Source organism: Mytilus edulis, chromosome 8, assembly GCF_963676685.1.
Source record: "Mytilus edulis chromosome 8, xbMytEdul2.2, whole genome shotgun sequence".
Lineage (NCBI taxonomy): Eukaryota > Metazoa > Mollusca > Bivalvia > Mytilida > Mytilidae > Mytilus > Mytilus edulis.
Genome location: NC_092351.1, coordinates 57,616,074 through 57,633,689, shown reverse-complemented (window position 1 = coordinate 57,633,689; position 17,616 = coordinate 57,616,074). Strand labels below are relative to the sequence as shown.

Here is a 17,616-nt window from a genome sequence, read left to right as displayed (position 1 = left end):
TGATAAATTTGCAAAAGGGGTCAGTAGATTTCACAGGGTGCACCTACTTCCTGTATCACTCTGTTAAGCTTTTTTTTAAATTGCATATAACGGCATTGTTTATCATCAATTTCGTACGGAGCCCTGTTGGTTTCACACAGATTATAAAGTGTCTTTCAAAGTACTGCGCTGAAGATGTGTAAAGTCTAGCGCTGGAGATGTAAAGTCTAGCGCTAGAGATGTAAAGTCTAGCGCTGGAGATATAAAGTCCAGCGATGAAGATGTAAAGTCTAGCGCTGGAGATGTAAAGTCCAGCGCTGGAGATCTAAAGTCTAGCGCTGAAGATGTAATGTCAAGCGCTGAAGATGTAAAGTCTAGCGCTCGGGATGTAAAGTATAGCGCTGGAGATGTGTAAAATCTAGCGCTGGAGATGTGTAAAATCTAGCGCTGGAGATATGCAAAGTCTAGCGCTAGAGATTTAAAGTCAAGCGCACGAGATGTAAAATCAAGCGCTGAAGATGTAAAGTCTAGCGCTAAAGATGGAAAATCAAGCGCTGGAGATGTAAAGTCTGGCGCTGAAGATGTAAAATCAAGCGCTGGAGATGTAAAGTCAAGCGCTGGAGATGTAAGGTCAAGGGCATAACTGGACATCTGTGGCGCTTGACATTAATTCTCCAGCACAAGACTTTGCACATCTTCAGCGCTTGACTTTACATCTCCAGCGCTTGATTTTACATCTCCAGCGCTAGACTTTACATCTCCAGCGCTTGATTTTACATTTCCAGCGCTTGACTTTACATCTCCAGCGCTTGACTTTACATCTCCAGCGCTTGACTTTACATCTTCAGCGCTTGATTTTACATCTTCAGCGTTAGACTTTACATCTGAAGCGCTTGATTTTACATCTCCAGCGCTTGACTTTACATCTCCAGCGCTAGAATTTGCATATCTCCAGCGCTAGATTTTGCACATCTCCAGCGCTAGATTTTACATCCCCAGCGCTAGACTTTACATCTTCAGCCTTGACTTTACATCTCCAGCGCTAGACTTTAGATCTCCAGCGCTGGACTTTACATCTCCAGCGCTATACTTTACATCTTCAGCGCTGGACTTTACATCTCCAGCGCTAGACTTTACATATCTAGCGCTAGACTTTACATATCCAGCGCTAGACTTTACACATCTTCAGCGCAGGACTTTAAAAGACACTTTATAATCTGTGTGAGACCAACAAGGCTCCGTAAATTCGTTTACCTATACTTTTTAATTTTGACCCGAGTATTAAGGATCAAAGGATGTCCAGCTTAAAAGTCATAAAATATTTTGATCATTTGCTAAAATGTACTTTATATCAAGGACACCGGCTTGTTTTCAACCTACAGGTGTAATTTTATCAGATATTGAAAACACTGTGTTTTAGAATAAAAACTAAACCATTGGGTTAAAAGATGAATCGGTCAATCAATAGGCTTTTGAAATAAAAAAAATCACACAATAGGTAAATTCATTACACATTCCAGTAAAGCAGTTACATTATCTGCAAAGTTGAAAATATTGAATCAAACAAAAATCATTATCTATTTGGAAAAAAAAACAGCCGCAAAAAATATAATAAACTAGTTTCTTTTCTGCATTCAGATTAAATGTCTAACACATGAACTCTTCCTTCAAATTGGCACATTTTAGTTAAGATCTAGACCAAATATTCTGTTATCAAAATCGAAGATGATTGAAGACTTCCAATCTGCCTTAGATTGAGTTTCGCAGGGGAAATAACATTTCATCAAAGGGCATAATATGCCACAAAACAATATGAAATAAAAGATTAAAATACGCATTAAGAACATTTTCACCTAAACTTTGATCATGTTGAATAGTTAATGCTTTGTGTCATTTGAACAATCCATCTTTACAATATTTTTTTACTATTCATTATCTTTTTCACATTGTTTACACACTTTCTATACATATATATCTTTATCCTTGATTCTTTTCTTCATTTCAGTGGCTTTATATACACACTTACTTCTTTTTCTTTCCCTTTTTTTATTGATCGAATATTTACTCTTGTAAAGGAAAGTAAATGACTTCATACAAAATGTAGATCTATCTATGACTGTACCTTTTGCTTTGAGAATTACTTGATTATGAAGTTTGATCAACGAATCAGTATTAAGGTGCCTCGGGTGTCTTCATCTATCTTGGATTTTGAAGTAGCAGATAGCATTGGTGTAGATCCTTGATAAAATGTCAAAATTTTCAGAGTAGTATGTAATTTATTTAAAAGACTTTTGATGAAAATATAGAAAACTGTTAGTTTTATCATTACTACAGTTGTAATCTCTCAAAAACATATTATTTGTGTTTGATTTCTTTTTCAATATTACCAAAGTAGGGGAGGTATCTCAGATAAAGTGATTTTTATCAACGAAAGTGTTGTGAATTCGCCTAATTGATATGAAGCGAGAAAGCAAGTTCAGTGACCCATTTTTCTTTTTTCTTATCTGAGAGAATGTTTTAAGAGCTATCTTCTCACATTTTATCTTTAAGTTCTATCAAGAAATTTTCTTTTTATTACAAAACATTTGATTTTCCATGAATAATCTTTACAAAATCTGACAACTTTGAACAACCTGAAGCATAAAAAAGGCCGATGACCCATACTTTTTATTATATTTTTGAAAAAAAAACAAAATAAAAAATTTGTTTAACAAATTATAAGAACTTCTGTCAATTTTAATTTTAAAAAAGACGCACAAGACACCTAAAATGAACTTATTAATTTAAGTGAAACTTTTCGATTACTAGCTGTAGTTTGAAAAGTTTAATGATTATTCATCAAAAGCTTCAACATACATTTTGTAAGTCGTCCCTAAAACAATTCTTTCTATATAAGGTTTTGTTCTTTACCTATGTCACAGTATACAAAACTGCCCCTTTATAGTAATTTGTAACAAGTAACTGGTTGTTATCTCTATCATAGATCAAACCTATTGGATAACAGACAGCAGCCAAGGAAGTCAACACGTCTCTGTGTTGTTGACCGTTTGGAGATATCACATACACTCTATTACGACTAAAGTCAGCGACGAACACGTTTCCATTATTGTCTACAGTGACACCGTTATGACTATTAATATTCTTACATGGGAATGTCCAAAGTATATTTCCTTTAAGATCACAACAAAATACTCCACCAAAATCTAAATCAGTGTAGAATATCTTTTCTCCTAAAGTAGCCAGGTAACTATTTGTGGACATTGTGCACGATAGTATTGTCTTCACTGAGCCACCAGGATAAGTTACTTCAATTAATCCTTTTTCTAAACCACATACAATCAATTTTCCGTTTGTGAATGCTATACCAGCACAGTTTGAACCCACCCACAGTATTTTGACCACTCTTAGTGTATCTCCATCGATAATTTTGACATAGTGGGAACTTGAAGATGTGATGGCGATGGTGTTTTCTCTTGGAATATATGTTATGTCATGCGGAACGCACGGTTTAAAATCGATTTTACGGTCAAGTGATCCGTCAGAGTTAACTACTGTTATAGATCTTTGCTCCTCATTCACAAACACCATTTTGCCGCGTGGAAGAAAAGTACATCCGGTCACCCCAGCTTCACATGATTCTATCTTTTTTCGCAACTTTAAAGAAATGTCTTTTATTGATCTTATGTGCTCATTGTTTACCATCGTTTGCGCTTGATTTTTTTTTCTCGTGATATCAACTAGGCTTGGAGAGTACGACACGTCTACTTTCCCTATGAACGGCATACCGGCAATAACGTTTTCAGTGTCGATTGTGGCCTTCAATACTAACACAGCTTGGTATAGGCCCTCGCTGTCAATCATTGATTGGATGAATTCTTCGTTTTTCACCATGTGTTTCTCAATTTGCTTCATGGAAAGTAAGAGTCGAACATCAGATGCATATTTCTTAATGTTTACAAGGTCAATTTGGCATTCGTGTATTTTCTCTGTTTCTCTTCTAACGATTCCATCACTTCTTGCATCTTTTTAATTTCGTTCGCTTCTTTGGCATATAAATCTTGAATGACATCGGCCTGTAGTTTTTCCAGATGGTTGACGAATTGAATTCTCATCTGATCAATGTCCTGTTCTATTCTTTTTCTTTCTTTCTTTATAGAAGCCATATTTTCTTGCCTGTTGAGGCGTATTTTCTTAATGTTTTCAGCCATTTCATTAAGCATTTCTTCAAGCTCATTATACCTGACCGACGACTTGACATCTTTAGTATAATCTTCAATTGCGATTAAATCTATGCAGTTGTTGTGTGTTTCTATGACACATTTTCTGCAGCAAGGGCAATCGTGTTTTTTGCAAAAGGTTTGAAAAATTTCGTCGTGTTTTGTACAGTGCTGCGAGATGTCTAACACGTTACGTGGTAATTGCTGATACTCAGTTATAGAAATAATGTTATGATTTCTTGTCGCTTTCAGTAAACTATGATGTTCTTTGCAATCAAGACAAAGTCCTTCGCAACAATCAACACACCAGACTATTGATGATTTAGAAAGGTGACGACGACCACACACACTACACAGGGCTGTAGATTCGGACATTATGATTCTGAAATATTTTACATACTTATAATGATTAACAAAAATCCCATGTTGCTTCAACACCATTGAATTATAGTAAAAGTGAGTGAATATCAAATAATTATTTCACATGCAATACAATGAAAGATGTAACGGTACAGGACGTTTTGACAAACATAAACTTCAATGGTTTAAAATATAACTCAAATAAGGCTTTTAATAGAATCTACGACAGTACTTTGCTATAAAATGTGATATGGTTATATATTAACAGCAAACCTGACCGATAGATAATGAATATATGGTAACGGTCAAATGGATTTTTAATATCAATAACATATATATAATCCTTGCAACATTTTGTTTTCTCGCCACATAAACATATATTTATATATCTAATGCAGACTATAATCATCCTAAAACTTAACACGGAATTCTGTAATGGGAAAATAAAAAGAGTCGATATGCCTTTATTTTACTGATATTCTAAAGTTCTTATATTTCTTTCGATGATCGTATGTGATTGTATTTTATATGTATTCACCTCTTGTTCAACACGTGAATGTAACGGAGTGGGCTTTTTTTTTAATAAAGCATATTGTATTGTATTGTATTGAAATAGGATACAAAAAAGCTTTAGTTGAAATAACATTATGAATAATACAAGTCAGAGTACAAATCTGGATATAAATATAAGAGAAACATTTCAGGTTGCATTTCTGTAAATATTGACAATGCAATTTCCCATAGGAACTCCTTTTACAGCTAAAACTGGACCACTTTTACAATAAAGTTTTGAAAAAAAAAATCATATCCTAAATTAAATAAGGCCGTTAGTTTTCTCGTTTGAATTGTTTTACATTGTCATTCCAGGACCTTTTATAGCTGACTATGTGGTATGGGCTTTGCTCATTAATGACGTCTCACGTTTTATTTTATTTTTCAATAGAGCGGTCTCAATGTATTGCTTTATTCTTTCGATCAATAGAGCGGTCTCTATGTATTGCTCTATTCTTTCAATCGATCCAGGGATGAGTTATATTCATATTACAACTTATAATTTGTGTATGTTTAATATACCTATTGGTGACCTTCTGCTGTTGTTTGTTTTATGGTCGGGTAGTTGTCTCTTTGACACATTCCCCATTTCCATTCTCAATTTTATTAAGATACTTTTGTTATCAGATTGTATACAGGAAAACATATTGTTTCTCAAATGTTTGAATCTGTGATTAAATGAATACATGTATTTAAAAACCTACAAATACTGTAGACCGCCTGCATACTTATCAAGTTATAGAATATCATATTCGATGTGTTTATTTTACCAAGTTACATAGGCATGGATAGGTTATTCTCAGGCATAGATTACCTTAGCTGTATTTGGCAAAACTTTTAGGAATTTTGGTCCTCAATGCTCTTCAACTTCGTACTTTATTTGGCATTTTTAACTTTTTAGGATTCGAGCGTCACTGATGAGTCTTTTGTAGACGAAACGCGCATCTGGCGTATATACTAAATTTAGTCCTGGTATCTATTGATCAATTGAACATACCTATGTTAATCATTTCGAAGTTCATCATACATATTGACTACGATATCCATTATTTATGAAAGAAAAACTTAACATGTATGCCATCTATGCTAATATGCCTCTTCAAAGTAATAAATTAGGAAAATCAAGAAATGTGTACTTACTTTTCAATGATAAGTCTATTCTCGTGTTTTCAGTATGTGGATCAATCATTTGAAGTCTCAGATATATTTTTACTTCCTTCAACTTGAACATGTAAAATGTTGTCATTTCCCTGTCTTTACAAACCACGTGATTTCAAGTACGGACACAGATAATCAATAAAACATTTTTAAAACGGTGTTTCTATCGATCTTGAATGAACGAAATAGTACACGTTTCAGCCTCATTTAGGCCAGTCACTATATTCTTTGTTTGTAGGTACTTTGTTATTAAACTTATATTATTACATATCTCGATGTTGTGTATCGAAAATATCAGAACATAATTGTGTATGCGCATCCTAAATATATAGTCATACTGTTATCAAATGTATACAGGAAAAAGTCTTTATGAGTTGGTTAGAAAATGTTTCCATCTTTTTTTAATTATTAACTACAAAAAGTATTGACCACAATATGCGTGTTTGTGTCCCCAATTTGCATTTTCATTCATTACAATACATCAACTATTAACAAAACAACAAAAAAACTCGCAAAGGGATTTTCCTCTATTAAAGCTGAACTATTAATGAGTTATGAAAAATAAAATCGCAAAGAAAAAAGAAAAGTATGCTGTCTGGAGCAGAGCTTCGAGTTTTTATTTGAAATTTAAAAGCCTTTCTAACACTTTAAAAATTGTATTCCAAAACAAGATGAGATATGAATTTGTTATAAAACAGCATGGATTGCAACACCGACGACATAATACAGCGATAACGCAAAATATCCCCCGCGCATGCATCTGATATCACGTAATTTCAGTCAAGCAACACGTGTTGACGTTTGCCACGTGGTTTTGAAATAATATCTGTTTTTTTTTTAAATGTAGGGAATATTTGTGATATGGATGTTTATTTACGTTTGCATCGTATAACCTAATTAACACGTACCTTAGTCAAACTGATACCAATCACCTTAACCAACTTTAATGAAATTCCTATTGAACGTCGTAACAAATTGAAAACAACATGTTTAATAATTTCATGCGTCCGCAGTGTTTTTCTGGATTTACCTTCGTCAGGAACACTCAAAGCCAAACATTTAAAATACGAAGAAGTATAAGTACCGAAACTGTTGAATAGCTATATACCAAAAATACCTAAAATAAATAGTCAAATTCATCTAAAGTCAACTTTGACTGAGGGAGTTGAAACCTAAGTTTCTTAATAATTTCAAAATTTATAAACGGATAATTTTAGAAAAAAAAAGTTAAATCAGGTCAGTTCAGAAATACTGACTACTGAGCTGATAATACCCTCGGGGACTGATAGTCCATTAGCAGATCTAGAGGTATCGACCGAGTGATGTAAATCAGACGGAAATGCTAAACATTGCATGACTTTCAATACCGTACCATAAATAAGATAAATATTGAATACTGAACATATATTGTTGAAACGCATACACACTGATAAGACTTATCACTTAAACATTTAAACAGTATGCTGGTTTTACGAGATATGAATTGCGGTAAACTACTGTTCCTTTAATCTACACAAAGCTGTTCTGGTGAAAAGAAATGTTGATTGAAAATCAAAAACTGGAAATTTGTCAAAGCGGCAACAACCCGACCAAAAATTAAAAAAAAAAAAACAGCCGGTGGCGACCAGTGAGTCTTCAACATAACCATAAAATCATTTACACGGATGCCGGTTCAGGTGCCTTAAACAAAAGGTGTACTATTTCAATGAAAATAGACGTCACAATTATCTCCGAAACATATAAATACCAAAATTTAATAAAAGATACGAACTCCTTTGATTGTCTAATAACTTTGAACTCTAATTTGATAAATATAGCAGATTACGTTGTGTTTTATTGGTTTTTTTTGGTTTCATTAATTTTATTGTTGTTATTATAATTATTATTTTGCACTTTTTTCAGAGGCTTCATGAGTTTTATCCTATTTTTGTATTATGTCTTGTTGAGCAGTCTGTATTGTTCTATTTACTGTGGGATTGTTTTTTCTTTTCCACGCGTTTTGTAGATGTATGTTTTATTTGTCATTGATAGCCTCCTGTGTATCTTCTACATCTTTATATTTTATCTGCATGACAGTCATCCCGGTTTCACTAGATGTTGAACGTCATATGTTTTTAATGGATTCAAATATATTGGCCGTCTGAGTGGTTTCTATGCCTTCTATAGGAACCTAAATCGTTTTTATTTCTTTCGAAGTTGCATGTGTCAATTTCATGCCAAGATTTGTTGAAATATCAAAAGTATTAAAATCTGAGTACCGATTGGTTATAGGCTTGTAATAATTTTACAAAGAATTACTTCAATAGGACAAAACCTCAAACATGTTTGGACCAAGCACAGTACCATGATTCCTTGTGATTATAAACCATTTTATGCCTCCTTCGTTAAATTGAGGATGGACAAATTCTCAAGTATTTTGTTTTGTTTTGCAAGGAAGTCATTCCACTACGCTTTTGTTCTGCCTCAAAAGGCATATATAAAAACTATACTTTTCATAATTTATCTGTAAATGCTATAGTATAGTTTTCCTTTTTATAGTCTTTCCTAACTTGGTTTTTTCCATGTGAAAATTCAATCGATTTTAATTTAAACCCCTCCACCTTAAACCTTAGCATGATAGAAAGAATAACACATTGGTTGAGGATGAGACATGGAGACAATCAAAGAGCATAATAAGAAATGAAGCTGACAACGTCATGGTAAAAACATTGACGTAGAAATTGCCAACAAGTGCATATACATAAAAAACGAACGATAGAACAACACGAATCCCACTAAAGTGATTTCATGTGCTGTTTTCCATCTTATTTGACATCACTATTTCTTTATTTTTATTTATCTTGGGCTATTGGAGAATGTACTTCTATCGCAAATATTCTTAACACAATTCTTTGTCCTCGGTTTTTATTTATATCAGCGGTTCTATGTAGTGATATGATATTTTTTACAGTATTATTTTTGTTTTAATATTTTACTTACTTTCCCTCGATTATAATAAAATGATAACTCCCTTTATGAAAATCTAGCTTTAAATGTCGCAAACTAATATTTTGATCCGAATGTGTTTGATTGAGGAGGAATCAACACCGAGGGAGCCATTATGATATGATGTGATTGATTTACTAACACAGTGTAAGGACTACTGCAGAAACATTAATTTTCGTGGGGTTAAAATTTCGTGGTTATGTCTCTCTATAAAATTTCATGGGGATTTAATTTCATGGTTTCCTTAAATTTAAGTGGTATTATATGGAGGCTAAATTATCGTGGGGGCTTTAGTTTCGTGGATACATTCTTTCCACGAAATAAACGAAATTCATTCCTCCACGAAAATTTCTGCTTTTACAATATGTTAGTGTGATGGAATACTGTAATCTCCCATATGGTAAAATCAATTCACTATAATCAGTTACATTGTATGGTCCTGTAGTTGACGTATATTTCTAATATCTCGCAGCTTATCTATTTTGTAAAATGGGTAAAATGTTACAATTCCAGTTTTGTAGGATAAAAGAGGGACGAAAGATACAACGTCATGGCTAAAAATGAAAAGGACAAGCAGACAAACAATAGTACACATAACACAACATAGAAAACTAAAGAATAAGCAACACGAACACCATCAAAAACTAGGGGTGATCTCAGGTGCTCAGGACGGGTAAGCAGATCCTGCTCCACATGTGGCACCCGTCGTGTTGCTTATGTGATGACAAATCCGGTAAATAGTCTTTGACACATTCACAATTTCCATTCTCAATTTTATTATTCGGTAGGTCACATTCATGAAAGGGAAGGGGACCTGAAAAAATTCTAAAAATTATTTTAGTTATATATAACTATATAATATATGATTATTCGCCTTTGAATTTCTTGTATAAGTATTATCATGTTGAGGGTAAACCCAGAACCTCTGATTAAAAGCATCAAAAGTCATATTTTAAAGGAAGTATGATAAAGAGATGTTATATGAGTGCCACGGAGACACCTCTCCATCTAAATCTCAATTTATAAACGTAAGCTATTATAAGTCAAGGTACGGTCTTCAACACGGAGCCTTGGCTCACACTAAACAACAAGCTTCAAAGGGCCCAAAAGTGACTAGTGTAAAATTATTGAAACAGGAAAAGCAACGGGCTATTCTATATTATAAAGACGATTAGCATATATAAACCACATTAACAAACGATAACAAGTGAACATCAGGTTCCTGACTAAGAACAGGTGCAAACAAATGCAGCGGACATGAATGTTTTAATAGTACCATCCTTCACCCTTACCAGAAACCATCATAACATAGAAAGACACGCTATAAAATATCAATTCAAATGGTTTAACTCAATCAAAAGAAATACTAACACAAGAGAACACAGACTTAACGATTAGATTTTATCTATGACACGCTGCTAATATAAAACCAATCAAATAAGGGGTGAGATGTTACACGATATCAAAAAGACAATCATAACAACAGGCCGCCAAAAAGAATAAGACAATAACAATCAAAACCAATGAGTAGACAAAGACTCACAAAACCAAAGGACATTTACATCAACAGTTATAAGGTATGGTACATTGTAACTGAAAATACACAATAAATAATTTGAGAATCAGGCCTCTACAATAACTTTTTTTTCAACTTGTTCTGTAGGACAAGTACATACCAAAATTTACTTGTCCGAATGAAATTGTTACTTGCCCAAATTTTAAAAATAACCTTTTTACATTTTTAGTTGATTAAAGGAGCAAAACAAATTTAGACAATACATTTATAACAGAATTAGATGTATTTCTTTTGAAAAACTTTTTTCAACAGTTATATATACACAGGAAAAAGAAAATAATTTTGTTGACACGACAGAACGATTTTAGAGCACTCGCAGTATTAAACTGAAAGCTAGTTATAAAGGAAAACATAATAATAATAAAAGGAGTAGGTCCGGTAAATTTCAGGTTCATCTGACGTTTTTTGACGATTTTGACCACTTTGTAAACACTTAAGTGTCTATTTCATATGAATGAATTAGTTTATGTGAAAGATTTTAAGTGATTTAGTCATTAAAAACGATCCAATTCAAGCTCAAATATGAAAAATCTACCAAATATGCCGAAAAATGTCACTTTTCAGATAGTTTTTGTCAAAAATGAAAATGGCCGCATCCGTGTTCATCCTAAACCTTTATATATGTTAAGTATTATCATAAAATACAACTTATATTTAAATATTAAGGATGAACACGAATGCGGCCACTTTCGTTTTACACGAAAACCGTCTAAAATTTCACTAAAATGATAGAATTGTGAAGATTTCAGTAATTTAGCATGACTTAATGATGCTAGTACCCGATATATGTGCATCGTATTATCAAAAACAGCCCATATTTATGTAGCAGAAGCATTCTACTGTCCAATAAATAACTACAAGTTTACATTTTAACAATTTTGTAAAACTGCTATATTTTGGGGCCAAAAGGGGTCTTACTGAACCTACTCCTTTCATTCATCAGAGACTAAGTTCTTAATAAAAGTTAAAAAATATCCTACACCATTGCATTGAATGATTATTATTAATATAATGAGTAATTGGAAGGTAATTAAATCTTTAGTTATATAATTTCAAAGTATTTTTTGATTATTTTTCCAAAGTAGATATAAAGTATAATGAGGACCATACTAATATTCATATTTGCCCTAACAGTCATAAAAATTAATTAACAGATTTTGGTAATAATTTCAAGTTTAGGGTCAAGTTTTCAAATTCATTATGTGGTAAAGCAGTGTTATAAGTACTTGAAGAATTTCGTGTATAGATCATGACAAAATTTGTTTCAACAAAAATATTGAACTAGAATTGGTTACATTTGTATTTGTTAAAAGAAATCTATAACTATGGATAATTTCGCTAAAAATTTAATGAAACTAAATTGGTTTCGAAAGCCTTTATACATTATTATAACAAATTTCAATGTTAACAGCCCGAGTTTCAAGAAAATTTTAAATGTAATATGTCTTAGCTATAGTATTTGAACACTGCATGCACATGTACTTTCATTTATACATTTGGTACTATTTTTTTTTCATTAGGTTGAAGCCAGTTTTGTTGCAGAATGGCAAATGTTTGGTACTGGTTGGAACTATGAAAGTAATACAGGTAAAATTAAAGAATGTAGGCTTTAACTTTATTAAAAGAAAATATATTCCTAAATGTCAAGGTCAAAGTGGACATTGTAGATTCTAAACACCCCTGTGCAATCTTTATAAGCAACAGTCTTCTATGGTGAGAGGATGCCATACTTTGCAATGCTTTTGTTATTATATGAAATATGATTTTTTTTCAGTTTCAATGTGAGTGAATTTTATAGTTAATTTATAAAAAAAAATGGCTCGTTTATCATTATTTTTATCATTTTGTTATTGAACAACCAAAGTTGATAACAAGTAATATAAAAGTCTCACTCATTATGAATCCTATAATTATATAAATTTAATTTACTCTTAATACAATTTTTTTATATTTCTCATCAATTGTATGTCTGCTGGTGGACGTTTCGTCCCCGAGGGTATCACCAGCCCAGTAGTCAGCACTTCGGTGTTGACATGAATATCAATTATATGGTCATTTTTATAAATGTTCTGTTTAAAATACAAAACTTTGAATTTTTCGAAATACTAAGGATTTTCTTACCCCAGGAGTAGATTACCTTAGCCGTATTTGGCATAACTTTTTGGAATTTTGGATCCTCAATGCTCTTCAACTTTGTACTTATTTGGCTTTTTAACTATTTTGATCTGAGCGTCACTGATGAGTCTTATGTAGACGAAACGCGCGTCTGGCGTATAAAATTATAATCCTGGTACTTTTGATAACTATTTACACCACTGGGTCGATGCCACTGCTGGTGGACGTTTCGTCCCCGAGGGTATCACCAGCCCAGTAGTCAGCACTTCGGTGTTGACATGAATATCAATTATATGGTCATTTTTATAAATTTTCGGTTTTAAATACAAAACTTTGAATTTTTCGAAATACTAAGGATTTTCTTACCACAGGAGTAGATTACCTTAGCCGTATTTGGCACAACTTTTTGGAATTTTGGATCCTCAATGCTCTTCAACTTTGTACTTATTTGGCTTTTTAACTATTTTGATCTGAGCGTCACTGATGAGTCTTATGTAGACGAAACGCGCGTCTGGCGTATAAAATTATAATCCTGGTACTTTTGATAACTATTTACACCACTGGGTCGATGCCACTGCTGGTGGACGTTTCGTCCCCGAGGGTATCACCAGCCCAGTAGTCAGCACTTCGGAGTTGACATGAATATCAATTATATGGTCATTTTTATAAATTTTCTGTTTTAAATACAAAACTTTGAATTTTTCGAAATACTAAGGATTTTCTTACCCCAGGAGTAGATTACCTTAGCCGTATTTGGCACAACTTTTTGGAATTTTGGATCCTCAATGCTCTTCAACTTTGTACTTATTTGGCTTTTTAACTATTTTGATCTGAGCGTCACTGATGAGTCTTATGTAGACGAAACGCGCGTCTGGCGTATAAAATTATAATCCTGGTACTTTTGATAACTATTTACACCACTGGGTCGATGCCACTGCTGGTGGACGTTTCGTCCCCGAGGGTATCACCAGCCCAGTAGTCAGCACTTCGGTGTTGACATGAATATCAATTATATGGTCATTTTTATAAATTTTCGGTTTTAAATACAAAACTTTGAATTTTTCGAAATACTAAGGATTTTCTTACCACAGGAGTAGATTACCTTAGCCGTATTTGGCACAACTTTTTGGAATTTTGGATCCTCAATGCTCTTCAACTTTGTACTTATTTGGCTTTTTAACTATTTTGATCTGAGCGTCACTGATGAGTCTTATGTAGACGAAACGCGCGTCTGGCGTATAAAATTATAATCCTGGTACTTTTGATAACTATTTACACCACTGGGTCGATGCCACTGCTGGTGGACGTTTCGTCCCCGAGGGTATCACCAGCCCAGTAGTCAGCACTTCGGAGTTGACATGAATATCAATTATATGGTCATTTTTATAAATTTTCTGTTTTAAATACAAAACTTTGAATTTTTCGAAATACTAAGGATTTTCTTACCCCAGGAGTAGATTACCTTAGCCGTATTTGGCACAACTTTTTGGAATTTTGGATCCTCAATGCTCTTCAACTTTGTACTTATTTGGCTTTTTAACTATTTTGATCTGAGCGTCACTGATGAGTCTTATGTAGACGAAACGCGCGTCTGGCGTATAAAATTATAATCCTGGTACTTTTGATAACTATTATGGTCATACATCCTTTAACAGCAGGTTATTAGCAGCAGTTTTATAAAGGATATAAATGGCTGTCAATGGTAAATACATACATTTTAGGATAATTACATGTAGTAACCTTTGAGAACAAAACTTGAGGTTTCATTTGAGACTTTTTAATTAGATAATGGTGTTTTGCTGGCATAAACATTTCTTTTTTGGACAATATGTTTAGTAGATTCAACTATAAATTGTAGGATCATGTAAATTTGTACACAGATGTCTTTGACTTACATTTGCCACTTCACTGACTTTGGTTCTGTTAAACATCCAAGTTCATATATATCTCAGCAACTATAAGGTGTCAGATCATGCAAACTTATAATTATACACACAGATGACTCTCAGAGTCTTATTTAGTAACTCAGCTTCCAGGAAAAAAAGAAAGTCACAGTGATCCACATTTTACACTATTGACTTGTACTTTATTTTAAAATTCAAATATAAAGTATATTATCAAGACTGCCACTGGTGCCACAATGAAGCTAACTATGTGATGTAGACTACTTATCTTTATCACAAACTTCATCACATGCTGTATATGTAAATTATACAGCATGTGATGAAGTTTGTGATAAAGATAAGTAGTCTACATCACATAGTTAGCTTCATTGTGGCACCAGTGGCAGTCTTGATAATATACTTTATATTTGAATTTTAAAATACCAAAAAGAACAGTTCAACTGAATTGATTTAATGTAAATGGTCAAGGTCACGGCTATTAAATATATACCTTGAATTTGCATTTGTATTGGACACTATAATGCTCCCTATATTGTCACTTATATTTCATTCCAAATTGCCAATGTACATAAAAAAAATACTAAAAAGAATGTTCATCATATGCAGAAGCAGTATGAAATTGCATACCCATGAGGTGAGCTAATTATTGCAATCACTTCAAAAACCTGGCCATATATCACATTATGATGTTAAATGCCTAGAGTGCCTTTGCTAGTCAGGTATATTATCTTTTTAAACTGATGTTTTAATGCACGATTGGATTAATTTTTGCACTGTAATATCATATATTACACCTTTTCATTACAAATAAATAAATTAAACTTTCAGGTAAATGAGGCATCAGAACGTTCTCCAAGAAAATTTATGCTGAAAATATGGGAAAGTATTATTAAAAAATTGGAGAGGCAAAGAGATAACCAGAAAACACAGGATTTAAAAGAGAAGAATTGAAAAAATAAAGGGAATAGACAGAGGCCCCAAGTGTTCAAGTGTTAAAGGAGGACCAACATATGAAATAGAAATTAAAGTAAACGACAATCTTTTGTGACATTCAGCAAATTCTTTCTCATATTCTTTATAATATATATATATATGTATACATATATAAACAAGTCTAAATTGAAAACTACGTTCAAACCTATGATTGCGTTGGATAAAAACTGCATTTTTTATACGTGTGCATGTAAAACAAATTTCGTTGTAGAATGGTCTAAATACAGCACAAACAACATTTTCCAAAAAAAAAAAAAAAAAGTGAAGAAGTATATTTTAACAAAACGCATTTGACAAACAGGTCGAATAACTGATGTTCTTAAACCCTGCTGACTGCCATTGGCGATTGCCAAATAAATTGATCACCAAAAGATGTAACAAAATGGATCTTAATATGAATTTTATACTAAACAGAAAAACAATAAACTTGCAGCAAAGATTTTATACCACAAACACGAGGTGCAAAAAAAATTTGTACACCAGATCCGGATTTCGACAATAAATGTCTCTTCAGTGATATTAGGGATCGAAACGGTATTTGGAAGGCCGTATGATTTATCTCAATTTAGGATAGACTCTTAAATTTAAAGAGTCAAAGTAGGATGAACGGATCATATAAACTGGAGCGAAAATATGATACAAGTCCAAACGAAAAAATATAAACAAGTCTAAATTGAAAACTACGTTCAAACCTATGATTGCGTTGGATAAAAACCGCAAATTTTTATACGTGTCAGCAGTGGCGGATCCAGAACTTTTCATAAGGGGGCCCGCTGACTGACCTAAGGGGGACCCACTCCAGTCATGCTTCAGTGATTCCCTATATAAGCAACCAATTTTTTTTCCACGAAAGGGGGGCCGGGCACCCCAGCCCCCCCCCTCCCCCCCCGTGGATCCGCCTATCGTGTGCATGTAAAACAAATTTCGTTGTAGAAGGCCATAATTACAGCACAAACAACATTTTCAAAAAGACCAAAAAAGTGAAAAAGTATATTTTAACAAAACGCATTTGACTAACAGGTCGAACAATGTTCTTAAACCCTGCTGACTGCCATTGGCGTTAAATCAGATAATAAGATATAACATTTTAAATGAACATGTTCAAAACAATCGTGGTGCGGTCGTGTTTTTTTTAACACAAACAAATCATATATCATTACTCTTATAGTCAAATAAGATACTAAGATATAACATTTTTAACACTAATTTCATTGTTTGGGATTAGTGGTAGTACTTTGCTTGTTGTGTAAGTGATTAGAGACGTGTATAGCTTTTGACTTTTTACTTTTCAACATGAAGACGTTATGATACAAAGACGTAATGAACATAGTCCAGTCGATTTGTGCAGATTTTTGACAAAATTGCTCAGATTGTGGTAAAAGCATGAAATTTGGCATAGTAGTAGTATATGTCATGGACAACATTTTAAGCTATGGACCTAATCTGAAAGTTGAAATTGGCGGAAGAGGCGGCCATTTTAAAATGGCGGCCGTTTGATCTCAATAGATTAATAATGAAAAATCATGAAAATGATATTAGAGAAGATATTGACATGAAATCTGGTTAATAGAACAGTGCTGAATCCAATTGTCTTGTAGAACAAAAGTTTTGGAAATATTACCCATATTGAATGGCGGCCATCTTGAAAATCTTTTTTTTTTAAGACAAAATATGTAGTCATTACTCGATATAATAAAGAAAAATGCATTGTGGAAGATATACAAATGTATTTGTTGGAGCTATATAAACAGGACAAAATGCGAGCCTATCCCCCTCC

At 33.1% G+C, this 17,616-nt stretch overlaps 1 long non-coding RNA gene across 1 annotated transcript; it reads right to left on the bottom strand.

The window, feature by feature from the left end:
- Positions 1-1,804: 1,804 nt before the first annotated feature.
- LOC139485989 (uncharacterized) lies at positions 1,805-6,384 on the bottom strand. The gene is made up of 2 exons (XR_011655444.1): positions 6,249-6,384; positions 1,805-4,578 (listed from the first exon to the last, which is right to left on the bottom strand). It is a non-coding gene; the product is annotated as an uncharacterized lncRNA (long non-coding RNA).
- Positions 6,385-17,616: the final 11,232 nt, after the last annotated feature.